The sequence below is a fragment of the Drosophila biarmipes genome, unplaced genomic scaffold, assembly GCF_025231255.1.
Source record: "Drosophila biarmipes strain raj3 unplaced genomic scaffold, RU_DBia_V1.1 ptg000016l, whole genome shotgun sequence".
In the NCBI taxonomy this organism is placed as follows: Eukaryota; Metazoa; Arthropoda; class Insecta; order Diptera; family Drosophilidae; genus Drosophila; species Drosophila biarmipes.
This window is the reverse complement of record NW_026114534.1, coordinates 452,287-469,064: the sequence shown is the minus strand read 5'-3', so window position 1 is coordinate 469,064 and position 16,778 is coordinate 452,287. Positions and strand designations below refer to the sequence as shown.

Genomic DNA, 16,778 nt, shown 5'->3' with positions numbered 1-16,778 from the left:
GTAAGAGACCAATTTGATTAACATATCAATATAAGTACAACTCGACCATCTAATAATAACAATATGAATCGTCATCTTATTAGTGACGCGAAGATTGGCAAACATATAATATAAAAATATTCCTAAGGTCTAGATTTTCAAGTAAGAGACCAATTTGATTAACATATCAATATAAGTACAACTCGACCATCTAATAATAATATGAATCGTCATCTTATTAGTGACGCGAAGATTGGCAAACATATAATATAAAAATATTCCTAAGGTCTAGATTTTCAAGTAAGAGACCAATTTGATTAACATATCAATATAAGTACAACTCGACCATCTAATAATAACAATATGAATCGTCATCTTATTAGTGACGCGAAGATTGGCAAACATATAATATAAAAATATTCCTAAGGTCTAGATTTTCAAGTAAGAGACCAATTTGATTAACATATCAATATAAGTACAACTCGACCATCTAATAATAACAATATGAATCGTCATCTTATTACTGACGCGAAGATTGGCAAACATATAATATACAAATATTCCTAAGGTCTAGATTTTCAAGTAAGAGACCAATTTGATTAACATATCAATATAAGTACAACTCGACCATCTAATAATAACAATATGAATCGTCATCTTATTAGTGACGCGAAGATTGGCAAACATATAATATAAAAATATTCCTAAGGTCTAGATTTTCAAGTAAGAGACCAATTTGATTAACATATCAATATAAGTACAACTCGACCATCTAATAATAACAATATGAATCGTCATCTTTTTAGTGACGCGAAGATTGGCAAACATATAATATAAAAATATTCCTAAGGTCTAGAATCTTAAGCAATAGACCAATTCAACTAAGAGTTGACATATAAAAATATGTTCCTTTTAATGTTAGCAAAATTTTATCGTCACATACTGTTAGTGACGCGAACGTTTTTTTCTCCATGTTTATATGAATGTTTATTCAAAGGTAGAAAGGCAGGATCGTTATTTTATAAGTGAAGCGATAAAAAAATATTATGCAATAGGACATCTATTTATAAATATTTTTAAGTCTTAGAAATTCAAGTAAAGAGATTCAAGAAATTCATTCAACTTAGAGCGCACATATAATTAAAACTATTCCTGAGGTTTAGAAACCAAATTAAATAAAGAGGACATATAAACGTATGTGGTATTTTGATGGTAGTAAAAATGTATCGCGATATTATTAGTGACGCGACCAATTTTTATACTTTTTGCTCCATGTGCAAATATATCTAGTGTTTAGATAGTCAATTAAAAATGACAATTTTAACTAAAAGACTTAAAAAAGTGTTTGTCAAACTTATAATTTTGTCAATACTATATAAAACGCCAATCATATCCTTATAAAAGTAAATACGGTATATGGTTATAAATACAAAACCATATATAAATAAAAAAATGAAATCGTATGTATATGGCTTATAGGTATAATACCTATAAGGCATAATAATGTATAATATTAGCAAATATACATATAAAAGTGCATAAATTGTATAGATATGGCATAAAGAAGGCATTTATGAGAATAGCTAGTAGAATTTGCCCATACACTACTAGCGAAATGAGATATTTATACCTAGTGAGGGCGGCACTAGTACTATAAATTGTGGCAAAATAAATCTTATGCAAATGCATAGGATTTTGTCAATACCGTACAAAAAACTAAGTAAAACGTATGGATATTGAAAAATAAATGGATTATATTCATAAAATACGAATATTTCTTGCATTCTCTTGTTATACGAGAGAATATCATACGGAGCGGGCAGCCCCTAGTATAGTAAGCAGTCGAATGGGAGACAGCGTGTCCAAAAACACCTATAGGGAGGTGGTCGTTGGCGGACCTCTCCTCGTATTGGTCAAACTTATGATTTTGTCAATACTATATAAAACGCCAAGCATATCCATATAAAAGTGAATACAGTATATGGATATGAATAAAAAACCATACATAAATAAAAAAAAATATGTATAAAAAATTATACATATATTTATATTAAGCAATCGTATGGATGTGGCTTATAGGTATAATACCTATAAGGCATAATAATGTATAATATAGCAAATATACATATAAAAGTGCATGAATTGTATAGATATGGCATATAAGTGACATATTTATGAGAATAGCTAGTAGAATTTGCCCATACACTACTAGCGAAATGAGATATTTATACCTAGTGAGGGCGGCACTAGTACTATAAATTGTGGCAAAATAAATCTTATGCAAATGCATAGGATTTTGTCAATACCGTACAAAAAACTAAGTAAAACGTATGGATATTGAAAAATAAATGGATTATATTCATAAAATACGAATATTTCTTGCATTCTCTTGTTATATGAGAGAATATCATACGGAGCGGGTAGCCCCTAGTATAGTAAGCAGTCGAATGGGAGACAGCGTGTCCAAAAACACCTATAGGGAGGTGGTCGTTGGCGGACCTCTCCTCGTATTGGTCAAACTTATGATTTTGTCAATACTATATAAAACGCCAATCATATCCATATAAAAGTGAATACAGTATATGGATATGAATAAAAAACCATACATAAATAAAAAAAAATATGTATAAAAAATTATACATATATTTATATTAAGCAATCGTATGGATGTGGCTTATAGGTATAATACCTATAAGGCATAATAATGTATAATATAGCAAATATACATATAAAAGTGCATGAATTGTATAGATATGGCATATAAGTGACATATTTATGAGAATAGCTAGTAGAATTTGCCCATACACTACTAGCGAAATGAGATATTTATACCTAGTGAGGGCGGCACTAGTACTATAAATTGTGGCAAAATAAATCTTATGCAAATGCATAGGATTTTGTCAATACCGTACAAAAAACTAAGTAAAACGTATGGATATTGAAAAATAAATGGATTATATTCATAAAATACGAATATTTCTTGCATTCTCTTGTTATATGAGAGAATATCATACGGAGCGGGTAGCCCCTAGTATAGTAAGCAGTCGAATGGGAGACAGCGTGTCCAAAAACACCTATAGGGAGGTGGTCGTTGGCGGACCTCTCCTCGTATTGGTCAAACTTATGATTTTGTCAATACTATATAAAACGCCAATCATATCCATATAAAATTGAATACAGTATATGGATATGAATAAAAAACCATACATAAATAAAAAAAAAATATGTATAAAAAATTATACATATATTTATATTAAGCAATCGTATGGATGTGGCTTATAGGTATAATACCTATAAGGCATAATAATGTATAATATAGCAAATATACATATAAAAGTGCATGAATTGTATAGATATGGCATATAAGTGACATATTTATGAGAATAGCTAGTAGAATTTCCCCATACACTACTAGCGAAATGAGATATTTATACCTAGTGAGGGCGGCACTAGTACTATAAATTGTGGCAAAATAAATCTTATGCAAATGCATAGGATTTTGTCAATACCGTACAAAAAACTAAGTAAAACGTATGGATATTGAAAAATAAATGGATTATATTCATAAAATACGAATATTTCTTGCATTCTCTTGTTATATGAGAGAATATCATACGGAGCGGGTAGCCCCTAGTATAGTAAGCAGTCGAATGGGAGACAGCGTGTCCAAAAACACCTATAGGGAGGTGGTCGTTGGCGGACCTCTCCTCGTATTGGTCAAACTTATGATTTTGTCAATACTATATAAAACGCCAATCATATCCATATAAAAGTGAATACAGTATATGGATATGAATAAAAAACCATACATAAATAAAAAAAAAATATGTATAAAAAATTATACATATATTTATATTAAGCAATCGTATGGATGTGGCTTATAGGTATAATACCTATAAGGCATAATAATGTATAATATAGCAAATATACATATAAAAGTGCATGAATTGTATAGATATGGCATATAAGTGACATATTTATGAGAATAGCTAGTAGAATTTGCCCATACACTACTAGCGAAATGAGATATTTATACCTAGTGAGGGCGGCACTAGTACTATAAATTGTGGCAAAATAAATCTTATGCAAATGCATAGGATTTTGTCAATACCATACATAAACCGTATGGATATTGAGAAGTTAATAGATTACATCTATAATATGAGAAGTATTTTAGTATTCTTATTAAATAAGAGAATACTATAAGGGTGAGTGGCAAAGAGAATTGAATATACCCGAATGGGAGACAGCGTGTCCAAAAACTACTATAGGTGGTGTGGCAAATATGAGGAAGGCAATATATCCATATAATGAAAATAAAAGTGCGTTTTCTTATTATATAAGAGAACACTATATGGGTGAGTGGCAAAGTAAATTGAATATACCCGAATGGGAGACAGCGTGTCCAAAAACTACTATAGGTGGTGTGGCAAATATGAGGAAGGCAATATATCCATATAATGAAAATAAAAGTGCGTTTTCTTATTATATAAGAGAACACTATATGGGTGAGTGGCAAAGTAAATTGAATATACCCGAATGGGAGACAGCGTGTCCAAAAACTACTATAGGTGGTGTGGCAAATATGAGGAAGGCAATATATCCATATAATGAATATAAAAGTGCGTTGTCTTATTATATAAGAGAACACTATATGGGTGAGTGGCAAAGTAAATTGAATATACCCGAATGGGAGACAGCGTGTCCAAAAACTACTATAGGATGGTCAATGGGCCGGCCGTCTGCTATTGACATATGTCAGTAGAGAAGATATTATCCGTCAAATTTGTTTCTTTATTCATTTATTTGAATACGAGACTTGGCTCCGCGGTTAATATTTTAAGCCCAAAGATAATAACGTTGAAACAAAGGCCAAGTTTCTATTGTACATAGAATAACAAATTGTTTCCGAATTTTATCGTTAATTTTAGGAGGTAGGCTAACATGATTTATATTATATGTGTATTATTAAATAATAATAGTACATAAAAGTCTACCAAAGAAATATAAAAATGTAATTATGAATACATTTTCAATATTAATATCAACTTATATTGTTGATAATAAAAAATAGCTATTAAGAGAGTTATTTAAGAAATTATATAATATATAATAAAGAGTATATATATAAATAATATATAAGTATATATTATTTAAGAAATAAATATAGTAGTAATAATTATATATATACACTCGGTTCTATTTTATATATTACCAGAGACTTATATGGATATATATAGATAAATTTTAAATTTATCGTCAAAATACAAATGATTAACTCAATATCTTATATTGGTTAAACAAAAATTGTACATGTGTGGATACAATATATTATGTATGTCGAACAAAAATGATATTTTAGAATGAAATGTGCATATATAAAGAAAATATATGAAAAATAAATATTGTGTTTATAAAGAATATGATTCTTTTTGACATCAATAAAAACTTGTTATTATTAGTGGCGAAACAAGTATAAATTGGAAAACAAACGTATACGAATGCTATATAAAAATGGCCGTATTCGATAGAAATAAAATCTATAACAACATATATATTGCTAATTTCTATTCAAAAAATATGAATGAAATATGAATAAAAACATTATTCTGGTTGATCCTGCCAGTAGTTATATGCTTGTCTCAAAGATTAAGCCATGCATGTCTAAGTACACACGAATTAAAAGTGAAACCGCAAAAGGCTCATTATATCAGTTATGGTTCCTTAGATCGTTAACAGTTACTTGGATAACTGTGGTAATTCTAGAGCTAATACATGCAATTAAAACATGAACCTTATGGAACATGTGCTTTTATTAGGCTAAAACCAAGCGATCGCAAGATCGTTATATTGGTTGAACTCTAGATAACATGCAGATCGTATGGTCTTGTACCGACGACAGATCTTTCAAATGTCTGCCCTATCAACTTTTGATGGTAGTATCTAGGACTACCATGGTTGCAACGGGTAACGGGGAATCAGGGTTCGATTCCGGAGAGGGAGCCTGAGAAACGGCTACCACATCTAAGGAAGGCAGCAGGCGCGTAAATTACCCACTCCCAGCTCGGGGAGGTAGTGACGAAAAATAACAATACAGGACTCATATCCGAGGCCCTGTAATTGGAATGAGTACACTTTAAATCCTTTAACAAGGACCAATTGGAGGGCAAGTCTGGTGCCAGCAGCCGCGGTAATTCCAGCTCCAATAGCGTATATTAAAGTTGTTGCGGTTAAAACGTTCGTAGTTGAACTTGTGCTTCATACGGGTAGTACAACTTACAATTGTGGTTAGTACTATACCTTTATGTATGTAAGCGTATTACCGGTGGAGTTCTTACATGTGCTTAGATACTTGTATTTTTTCATATGTTCCTCCTATTTAAAAACCTGCATTAGTGCTCTTAAACGAGTGTTATTGTGGGCCGGTACAATTACTTTGAACAAATTAGAGTGCTTAAAGCAGGCTTCAAATGCCTGAATATTCTGTGCATGGGATAATGAAATAAGACCTCTGTTCTGCTTTCATTGGTTTTCAGATCAAGAGGTAATGATTAATAGAAGCAGTTTGGGGGCATTAGTATTACGACGCGAGAGGTGAAATTCTTGGACCGTCGTAAGACTAACTTAAGCGAAAGCATTTGCCAAAGATGTTTTCATTAATCAAGAACGAAAGTTAGAGGTTCGAAGGCGATCAGATACCGCCCTAGTTCTAACCATAAACGATGCCAGCTAGCAATTGGGTGTAGCTACTTTTATGGCTCTCTCAGTCGCTTCCCGGGAAACCAAAGCTTTTGGGCTCCGGGGGAAGTATGGTTGCAAAGCTGAAACTTAAAGGAATTGACGGAAGGGCACCACCAGGAGTGGAGCCTGCGGCTTAATTTGACTCAACACGGGAAAACTTACCAGGTCCGAACATAAGTGTGTAAGACAGATTGATAGCTCTTTCTCGAATCTATGGGTGGTGGTGCATGGCCGTTCTTAGTTCGTGGAGTGATTTGTCTGGTTAATTCCGATAACGAACGAGACTCAAATATATTAAATAGATATCTTCAGGATTATGGTGTTGAAGCTTATATAGCCTTCATTCATGGTGGCAGTAAAATGTTTATTGTGTTTGAATGTGTTTATATAAGTGGAGCCGTACCTGTTGGTTTGTCCCATTATAAGGACACTAGCTTCTTAAATGGACAAATTGCGTCTAGCAATAATGAGATTGAGCAATAACAGGTCTGTGATGCCCTTAGATGTCCTGGGCTGCACGCGCGCTACAATGAAAGTATCAACGTGTATTTCCTAGACCGAGAGGTCCGGGTAAACCGCTGAACCACTTTCATGCTTGGGATTGTGAACTGAAACTGTTCACATGAACTTGGAATTCCCAGTAAGTGTGAGTCATTAACTCGCATTGATTACGTCCCTGCCCTTTGTACACACCGCCCGTCGCTACTACCGATTGAATTATTTAGTGAGGTCTCCGGACGTGATCACTGTGACGCCTTGCGTGTTACGGTTGTTTCGCAAAAGTTGACCGAACTTGATTATTTAGAGGAAGTAAAAGTCGTAACAAGGTTTCCGTAGGTGAACCTGCGGAAGGATCATTAATGTTTTAATATCCTTACCGTTAATAAAATATTTGTTTATATTACATTATATTATATTATACATTATAGTATTACAAATAAAATATGAATTGCCAAAATGTATATGAGATCTATTATAGATCAAATGAAATTTCGAACAAGCAAATCGAAATAATGCAAATATTAAAATTATATATTGTATTTAATACATATGAGAGAAATTAATAAGCAGCCAAAGCAAACAAATAAAAATTCGAACAAGCAAATCGAATTATTAAAATAATAATATTAAATTATTATTGTATATCCTTACCGTTAATAAAATATTTGTTTATATTATAATAAATACATTATAATAATACAAATAAAATATGAATTGCCAAAATGTATAATGAGATCTAATATAGATCAAATAAAATTTCGAACAAGCAAATCGAAATAATGCAAATATTAAAATTATATATTGTATTTAATACATATGAGAGAAATAATAAGCAGCCAAAGCAAACAAATAAAAATTCGAACAAGCAAATCGAATTATTAAAATAATAATATTAAATTATTATTGTATATCCTTACCGTTAATAAAATATTTGTTTATATTATAATAAATACATTATAGTAATAAAAATAAAATATGAATTGCCAAAATGTATATGATCTAATATAGATCAAATGAAATTTCGAACAAGCAAATCGAAATAATGCAAATATTAAAATTATATATTGTATTTAATACATATGAGAGAAATAATAAGCAGCCAAAACAAACAAATAAAAATTCGAACAAGCAAATCGAATTATTAAAATAATAATATTAAATTATTATTGTATATAAACACAATTAAAATACTGTGTGTATATGGACCATAATATACACGCGTTGCGATATGTATTGTTCATCTCAGTTATGCGCATACATTGGATAATGCAACAACCTAAAATGTACAATGTTGTACCTGGTTTTATACAGGTTAATGTTTTATATAAATTTCAATTTATATCGCTAAAAAAGTATTAATATATATATATATATATTTATTTACAATAAATGGAATTTAAAAAGAAATACTTTGATATATATTGGTTATATAAAACTAAGACATTTCGCAGCATTCGTTTTTGGTATAAAAATAAATTTATTGAAGGAATTGATATATGCCAGTAAAATGGTGTATTTTTAATTTCTTTCAATAAAAACATATTTGACAAAATTAAGAAACCAATTTATAAAACTCTAAGCGGTGGATCACTCGGCTCATGGGTCGATGAAGAACGCAGCAAACTGTGCGTCATCGTGTGAACTGCAGGACACATGAACATCGACATTTTGAACGCATATCGCAGTCCATGCTGTTATGTACTTTAATTAATTTTATAGTGCTGCTTGGACTACATATGGTTGAGGGTTGTAAGACTATGCTAATTAAGTTGCTTATACAAATTTTATAATGAAATTTTATAAGCATATGGTATATTATTGGATAATAATAATTTAATTATTTTATTCATAATATTAAAAAATATATGAAAAACATTATCTCACATTAGTAAATAATTTGAATGTGAAAAACGAAGAGAAATATTTTCTTTTTCAATCAAATGATACTGAGAAATGTCTAGCATAAAAATTTATCTAGAATTGTCTCTTATTAATGATTAGAAAATAGAAAACCGTTGACAATATTATTATTCTTCGTTGATTCGTTAAATCAAACAAATGCCATTTATATACAGATATTATTAATATAACGAATTTAATAAAATGTTTTATCATTATATATAAAGAATTAATTGCATATAAAAGTTATACACAACCTCAACTCATATGGGACTACCCCCTGAATTTAAGCATATTAATTAGGGGAGGAAAAGAAACTAACAAGGATTTTCTTAGTAGCGGCGAGCGAAAAGAAATCAGTTCAGCACTAAGTCACTTTGTCTATATGGCAAATGTGAGATGCAGTGTATGGAGCGTCAATATTCTAGTATGAGAAATTAACGATTTAAGTCCTTCTTAAATGAGGCCATTTACCCATAGAGGGTGCCAGGCCCGTATAACGTTAATGATTACTAGATGATGTTTCCAAAGAGTCGTGTTGCTTGATAGTGCAGCACTAAGTGGGTGGTAAACTCCATCTAAAACTAAATATAACCATGAGACCGATAGTAAACAAGTACCGTGAGGGAAAGTTGAAAAGAACTCTGAATAGAGAGTTAAACAGTACGTGAAACTGCTTAGAGGTTAAGCCCGATGAACCTGAATATCCGTTATGGAAAATTCATCATTAGAATTGTAATATTTAAACAATATTATGATAATAGTGTGCATTTTTTCCATATAAGGACATTGTAATCTATTAGCATACCAAATTTATCATAAAATATAACTTATAGTTTATTCAAATTAATTTGCTTGCATTTTAACACAGAATAAATGTTATTAATTTGATAAAGTGCTGATAGATTTATATGAATACAGTGCGTTAATTTTTCGGAATTATATAATGGCATAATTATCATTGATTTTTGTGTTTATTATATGCACTTGTAGGATTAACAATGCGAAAGATTCAGGATACCTTCGGGACCCGTCTTGAAACACGGACCAAGGAGTCTAACATATGTGCAAGTTATTGGGATATAAACCTAATAGCGTAATTAACTTGACTAATAATGGGATTAGTTTTTTAACTATTTATAGCTAATTAACACAATCCCGGGGCGTTCTATATAGTTATGTATAATGATATTTATATTATTTATGCCTCTAACTGGAACGTACCTTGAGCATATATGCTGTGACCCGAAAGATGGTGAACTATACTTGATCAGGTTGAAGTCAGGGGAAACCCTGATGGAAGACCGAAACAGTTCTGACGTGCAAATCGATTGTCAGAATTGAGTATAGGGGCGAAAGACCAATCGAACCATCTAGTAGCTGGTTCCTTCCGAAGTTTCCCTCAGGATAGCTGGTGCATTTTAATATTATATAAAATAATCTTATCTGGTAAAGCGAATGATTAGAGGCCTTAGGGTCGAAACGATCTTAACCTATTCTCAAACTTTAAATGGGTAAGAACCTTAACTTTCTTGATATGAAGTTCAAGGTTATGATATAATGTGCCCAGTGGGCCACTTTTGGTAAGCAGAACTGGCGCTGTGGGATGAACCAAACGTAATGTTACGGTGCCCAAATTAACAACTCATGCAGATACCATGAAAGGCGTTGGTTGCTTAAAACAGCAGGACGGTGATCATGGAAGTCGAAATCCGCTAAGGAGTGTGTAACAACTCACCTGCCGAAGCAACTAGCCCTTAAAATGGATGGCGCTTAAGTTGTATACCTATACATTACCGCTAAAGTAGATGATTTATATTACTTGTAATATAAATTTTGAAACTTTAGTGAGTAGGAAGGTACAATGGTATGCGTAGAAGTGTTTGGCGTAAGCCTGCATGGAGCTGCCATTGGTACAGATCTTGGTGGTAGTAGCAAATAATCGAATGAGACCTTGGAGGACTGAAGTGGAGAAGGGTTTCGTGTGAACAGTGGTTGATCACGAGTTAGTCGGTCCTAAGTTCAAGGCGAAAGCCGAAAATTTTCAAGTAAAATACAAATGCCAAACAAATATATATATTAAATAAAATCTAGCTAAATTAATATACTTGAATAATTTTGAACGAAAGGGAATACGGTTCCAATTCCGTAACCTGTTGAGTATCCGTTTGTTATTAAATATGGGCCTCGTGCTCATCCTGGCAACAGGAACGACCATAAAGAAGCCGTCGAGAGATATCGGAAGAGTTTTCTTTTCTGTTTTATAGCCGTACTACCATGGAAGTCTTTCGCAGAGAGATATGGTAGATGGGCTAGAAGAGCATGACATATACTGTTGTGTCGATATTTTCTCCTCGGACCTTGAAAATTTATGGTGGGGACACGCAAACTTCTCAACAGGCCGTACCAATATCCGCAGCTGGTCTCCAAGGTGAAGAGTCTCTAGTCGATAGAATAATGTAGGTAAGGGAAGTCGGCAAATTAGATCCGTAACTTCGGGATAAGGATTGGCTCTGAAGATTGAGATAGTCGGGCTTGATTGGGAAACAATAACATGGTTTATGTGCTCGTTCTGGGTAAATAGAGTTTCTAGCATTTATGTTAGTTACTTGTTCCCCGGATAGTTTAGTTACGTAGCCAATTGTGGAACTTTCTTGCTAAAATTTTTAAGAATACTAATTGGGTTAAACCAATTAGTTCTTATTAATTATAACGATTATCAATTAACAATCAATTCAGAACTGGCACGGACTTGGGGAATCCGACTGTCTAATTAAAACAAAGCATTGTGATGGCCCTAGCGGGTGTTGACACAATGTGATTTCTGCCCAGTGCTCTGAATGTCAAAGTGAAGAAATTCAAGTAAGCGCGGGTCAACGGCGGGAGTAACTATGACTCTCTTAAGGTAGCCAAATGCCTCGTCATCTAATTAGTGACGCGCATGAATGGATTAACGAGATTCCTACTGTCCCTATCTACTATCTAGCGAAACCACAGCCAAGGGAACGGGCTTGGAATAATTAGCGGGGAAAGAAGACCCTTTTGAGCTTGACTCTAATCTGGCAGTGTAAGGAGACATAAGAGGTGTAGAATAAGTGGGAGATATTAGACCTCGGTTTGGTATCGCCAATGAAATACCACTACTCTTATTGTTTCCTTACTTACTTGATTAAATGGAACGTGTATCATTTCCTAGCCATTATACGGATATATTTATTATATCTTATGGTATTGGGTTTTGATGCAAGCTTCTTGATCAAAGTATCACGAGTTTGTTATATAATCGCAAACAAATTCTTTAATAAAACGGTGCATTTATGTATTTTTGATTTGAAAATTTGGTATAACTCCAATTACTCAGGTATGATCCAATTCAAGGACATTGCCAGGTAGGGAGTTTGACTGGGGCGGTACATCTCTCAAATAATAACGGAGGTGTCCCAAGGCCAGCTCAGTGCGGACAGAAACCACACATAGAGCAAAAGGGCAAATGCTGACTTGATCTCGGTGTTCAGTACACACAGGGACAGCAAAAGCTCGGCCTATCGATCCTTTTGGTTTAAAGAGTTTTTAACAAGAGGTGTCAGAAAAGTTACCATAGGGATAACTGGCTTGTGGCGGCCAAGCGTTCATAGCGACGTCGCTTTTTGATCCTTCGATGTCGGCTCTTCCTATCATTGTGAAGCAAAATTCACCAAGCGTTGGATTGTTCACCCATGCAAGGGAACGTGAGCTGGGTTTAGACCGTCGTGAGACAGGTTAGTTTTACCCTACTAATGACAAAACGTTGTTGCGACAGCATTCCTGCGTAGTACGAGAGGAACCGCAGGTACGGACCAATGGCACAATACTTGTTCGAGCGAACAGTGGTATGACGCTACGTCCGTTGGATTATGCCTGAACGCCTCTAAGGTCGTATCCGTGCTGGACTGCAATGATAAATAAGGGGCAATTTGCATTGTATGGCTTCTAAACCATTTAAAGTTTATAATTTACTTTTTAAACGACAATGGATGTGATGCCAATGTAATTTGTAACATAGTAAATTGGGAGGATCTTTGATCACCTGATGCCGCGCTAGTTACATATAAAAGCATTATTTAATACAATGACAAAGCCTAGAATCAATTGTAAACGACTTTTGTAACAGGCAAGGTGTTGTAAGTGGTTGAGCAGCTGCCATACTGCGATCCACTGAAGCTTATCCTTTGCTTGATGATTCGATAATAAAATTGCATAATTTATTTGTTGTGTTGAACTTCTTATATAAAGTTCAACCAACAATCTATTTGTATGCATTGATTGTTTGCTTGGCTTTGTGGCGAATTTTTAATCCTTTATATATTACATTCCTAAGGTCTAGATTTTCAAGTAAGAGACCAATTTGATTAACATATCAATATAAGTACAACTCGACCATCTAATAATAACAATATGAATCGTCATCTTATTAGTGACGCGAAGATTGGCAAACATATAATATAAAAATATTCCTAAGGTCTAGATTTTCAAGTAAGAGACCAATTTGATTAACATATCAATATAAGTACAACTCGACCATCTAATAATAACAATATGAATCGTCATCTTATTAGTGACGCGAAGATTGGCAAACATATAATATAAAAATATTCCTAAGGTCTAGATTTTCAAGTAAGAGACCAATTTGATTAACATATCAATATAAGTACAACTCGACCATCTAATAATAACAATATGAATCGTCATCTTATTAGTGACGCGAAGATTGGCAAACATATAATATAAAAATATTCCTAAGGTCTAGATTTTCAAGTAAGAGACCAATTTGATTAACATATCAATATAAGTACAACTCGACCATCTAATAATAATATGAATCGTCATCTTATTAGTGACGCGAAGATTGGCAAACATATAATATAAAAATATTCCTAAGGTCTAGATTTTCAAGTAAGAGACCAATTTGATTAACATATCAATATAAGTACAACTCGACCATCTAATAATAACAATATGAATCGTCATCTTATTAGTGACGCGAAGATTGGCAAACATATAATATAAAAATATTCCTAAGGTCTAGATTTTCAAGTAAGAGACCAATTTGATTAACATATCAATATAAGTACAACTCGACCATCTAATAATAACAATATGAATCGTCATCTTATTAGTGACGCGAAGATTGGCAAACATATAATATAAAAATATTCCTAAGGTCTAGATTTTCAAGTAAGAGACCAATTTGATTAACATATCAATATAAGTACAACTCGACCATCTAATAATAACAATATGAATCGTCATCTTATTAGTGACGCGAAGATTGGCAAACATATAATATAAAAATATTCCTAAGGTCTAGATTTTCAAGTAAGAGACCAATTTGATTAACATATCAATATAAGTACAACTCGACCATCTAATAATAACAATATGAATCGTCATCTTATTAGTGACGCGAAGATTGGCAAACATATAATATAAAAATATTCCTAAGGTCTAGATTTTCAAGTAAGAGACCAATTTGATTAACATATCAATATAAGTACAACTCGACCATCTAATAATAACAATATGAATCGTCATCTTATTACTGACGCGAAGATTGGCAAACATATAATATACAAATATTCCTAAGGTCTAGATTTTCAAGTAAGAGACCAATTTGATTAACATATCAATATAAGTACAACTCGACCATCTAATAATAACAATATGAATCGTCATCTTATTAGTGACGCGAAGATTGGCAAACATATAATATAAAAATATTCCTAAGGTCTAGATTTTCAAGTAAGAGACCAATTTGATTAACATATCAATATAAGTACAACTCGACCATCTAATAATAACAATATGAATCGTCATCTTTTTAGTGACGCGAAGATTGGCAAACATATAATATAAAAATATTCCTAAGGTCTAGAATCTTAAGCAATAGACCAATTCAACTAAGAGTTGACATATAAAAATATGTTCCTTTTAATGTTAGCAAAATTTTATCGTCACATACTGTTAGTGACGCGAACGTTTTTTTCTCCATGTTTATATGAATGTTTATTCAAAGGTAGAAAGGCAGGATCGTTATTTTATAAGTGAAGCGATAAAAAAATATTATGCAATAGGACATCTATTTATAAATATTTTTAAGTCTTAGAAATTCAAGTAAAGAGATTCAAGAAATTCATTCAACTTAGAGCGCACATATAATTAAAACTATTCCTGAGGTTTAGAAACCAAATTAAATAAAGAGGACATATAAACGTATGTGGTATTTTGATGGTAGTAAAAATGTATCGCGATATTATTAGTGACGCGACCAATTTTTATACTCTTTGCTCCATGTGCAAATATATCTAGTGTTTAGATAGTCAATTAAAAATGACAATTTTAACTAAAAGACTTAAAAAAGTGTTTGTCAAACTTATAATTTTGTCAATACTATATAAAACGCCAATCATATCCTTATAAAAGTAAATACGGTATATGGTTATAAATACAAAACCATATATAAATAAAAAAATGAAATCGTATGTATATGGCTTATAGGTATAATACCTATAAGGCATAATAATGTATAATATTAGCAAATATACATATAAAAGTGCATAAATTGTATAGATATGGCATAAAGAAGGCATTTATGAGAATAGCTAGTAGAATTTGCCCATACACTACTAGCGAAATGAGATATTTATACCTAGTGAGGGCGGCACTAGTACTATAAATTGTGGCAAAATAAATCTTATGCAAATGCATAGGATTTTGTCAATACCGTACAAAAAACTAAGTAAAACGTATGGATATTGAAAAATAAATGGATTATATTCATAAAATACGAATATTTCTTGCATTCTCTTGTTATATGAGAGAATATCATACGGAGCGGGTAGCCCCTAGTATAGTAAGCAGTCGAATGGGAGACAGCGTGTCCAAAAACACCTATAGGGAGGTGGTCGTTGGCGGACCTCTCCTCGTATTGGTCAAACTTATGATTTTGTCAATACTATATAAAACGCCAATCATATCCATATAAAAGTGAATACAGTATATGGATATGAATAAAAAACCATACATAAATAAAAAAAAATATGTATAAAAAATTATACATATATTTATATTAAGCAATCGTATGGATGTGGCTTATAGGTATAATACCTATAAGGCATAATAATGTATAATATAGCAAATATACATATAAAAGTGCATGAATTGTATAGATATGGCATATAAGTGACATATTTATGAGAATAGCTAGTAGAATTTGCCCATACACTACTAGCGAAATGAGATATTTATACCTAGTGAGGGCGGCACTAGTACTATAAATTGTGGCAAAATAAATCTTATGCAAATGCATAGGATTTTGTCAATACCATACATAAACCGTATGGATATTGAGAAGTTAATAGATTACATCTATAATATGAGAAGTATTTTAGTATTCTTATTAAATAAGAGAATACTATAAGGGTGAGTGGCAAAGAGAATTGAATATACCCGAATGGGAGACAGCGTGTCCAAAAACTACTATAGGTGGTGTGGCAAATATGAGGAAGGCAATATATCCATATAATGAAAATAAAAGTGCGTTTTCTTATTATATAAGAGAACACTATATGGGTGAGTGGCAAAGTAAATTGAATATACCCGAATGGGAGACAGCGTGTCCA

The 16,778-nt window shown here is 32.3% G+C and overlaps 3 non-coding genes across 3 annotated transcripts; all 3 read left to right on the top strand.

Annotated features, from left to right (window-relative positions):
* The first annotated feature begins 5,585 nt into the window (after positions 1 to 5,585).
* LOC127011887 (small subunit ribosomal RNA) lies at positions 5,586 to 7,580 on the top strand. Its single transcript, XR_007765345.1, has one exon. It is a non-coding gene; the product is annotated as a small subunit ribosomal RNA (ribosomal RNA).
* A 1,212-nt stretch (positions 7,581 to 8,792) lies between these two features.
* Positions 8,793 to 8,971, top strand: LOC127012008 (5.8S ribosomal RNA). Its single transcript, XR_007765431.1, has one exon. It is a non-coding gene; the product is annotated as a 5.8S ribosomal RNA (ribosomal RNA).
* Positions 8,972 to 9,373: 402 nt separating this feature from the next.
* LOC127011945 (large subunit ribosomal RNA) lies at positions 9,374 to 13,344 on the top strand. The gene has a single exon (XR_007765404.1). It is a non-coding gene; the product is annotated as a large subunit ribosomal RNA (ribosomal RNA).
* Positions 13,345 to 16,778: the final 3,434 nt, after the last annotated feature.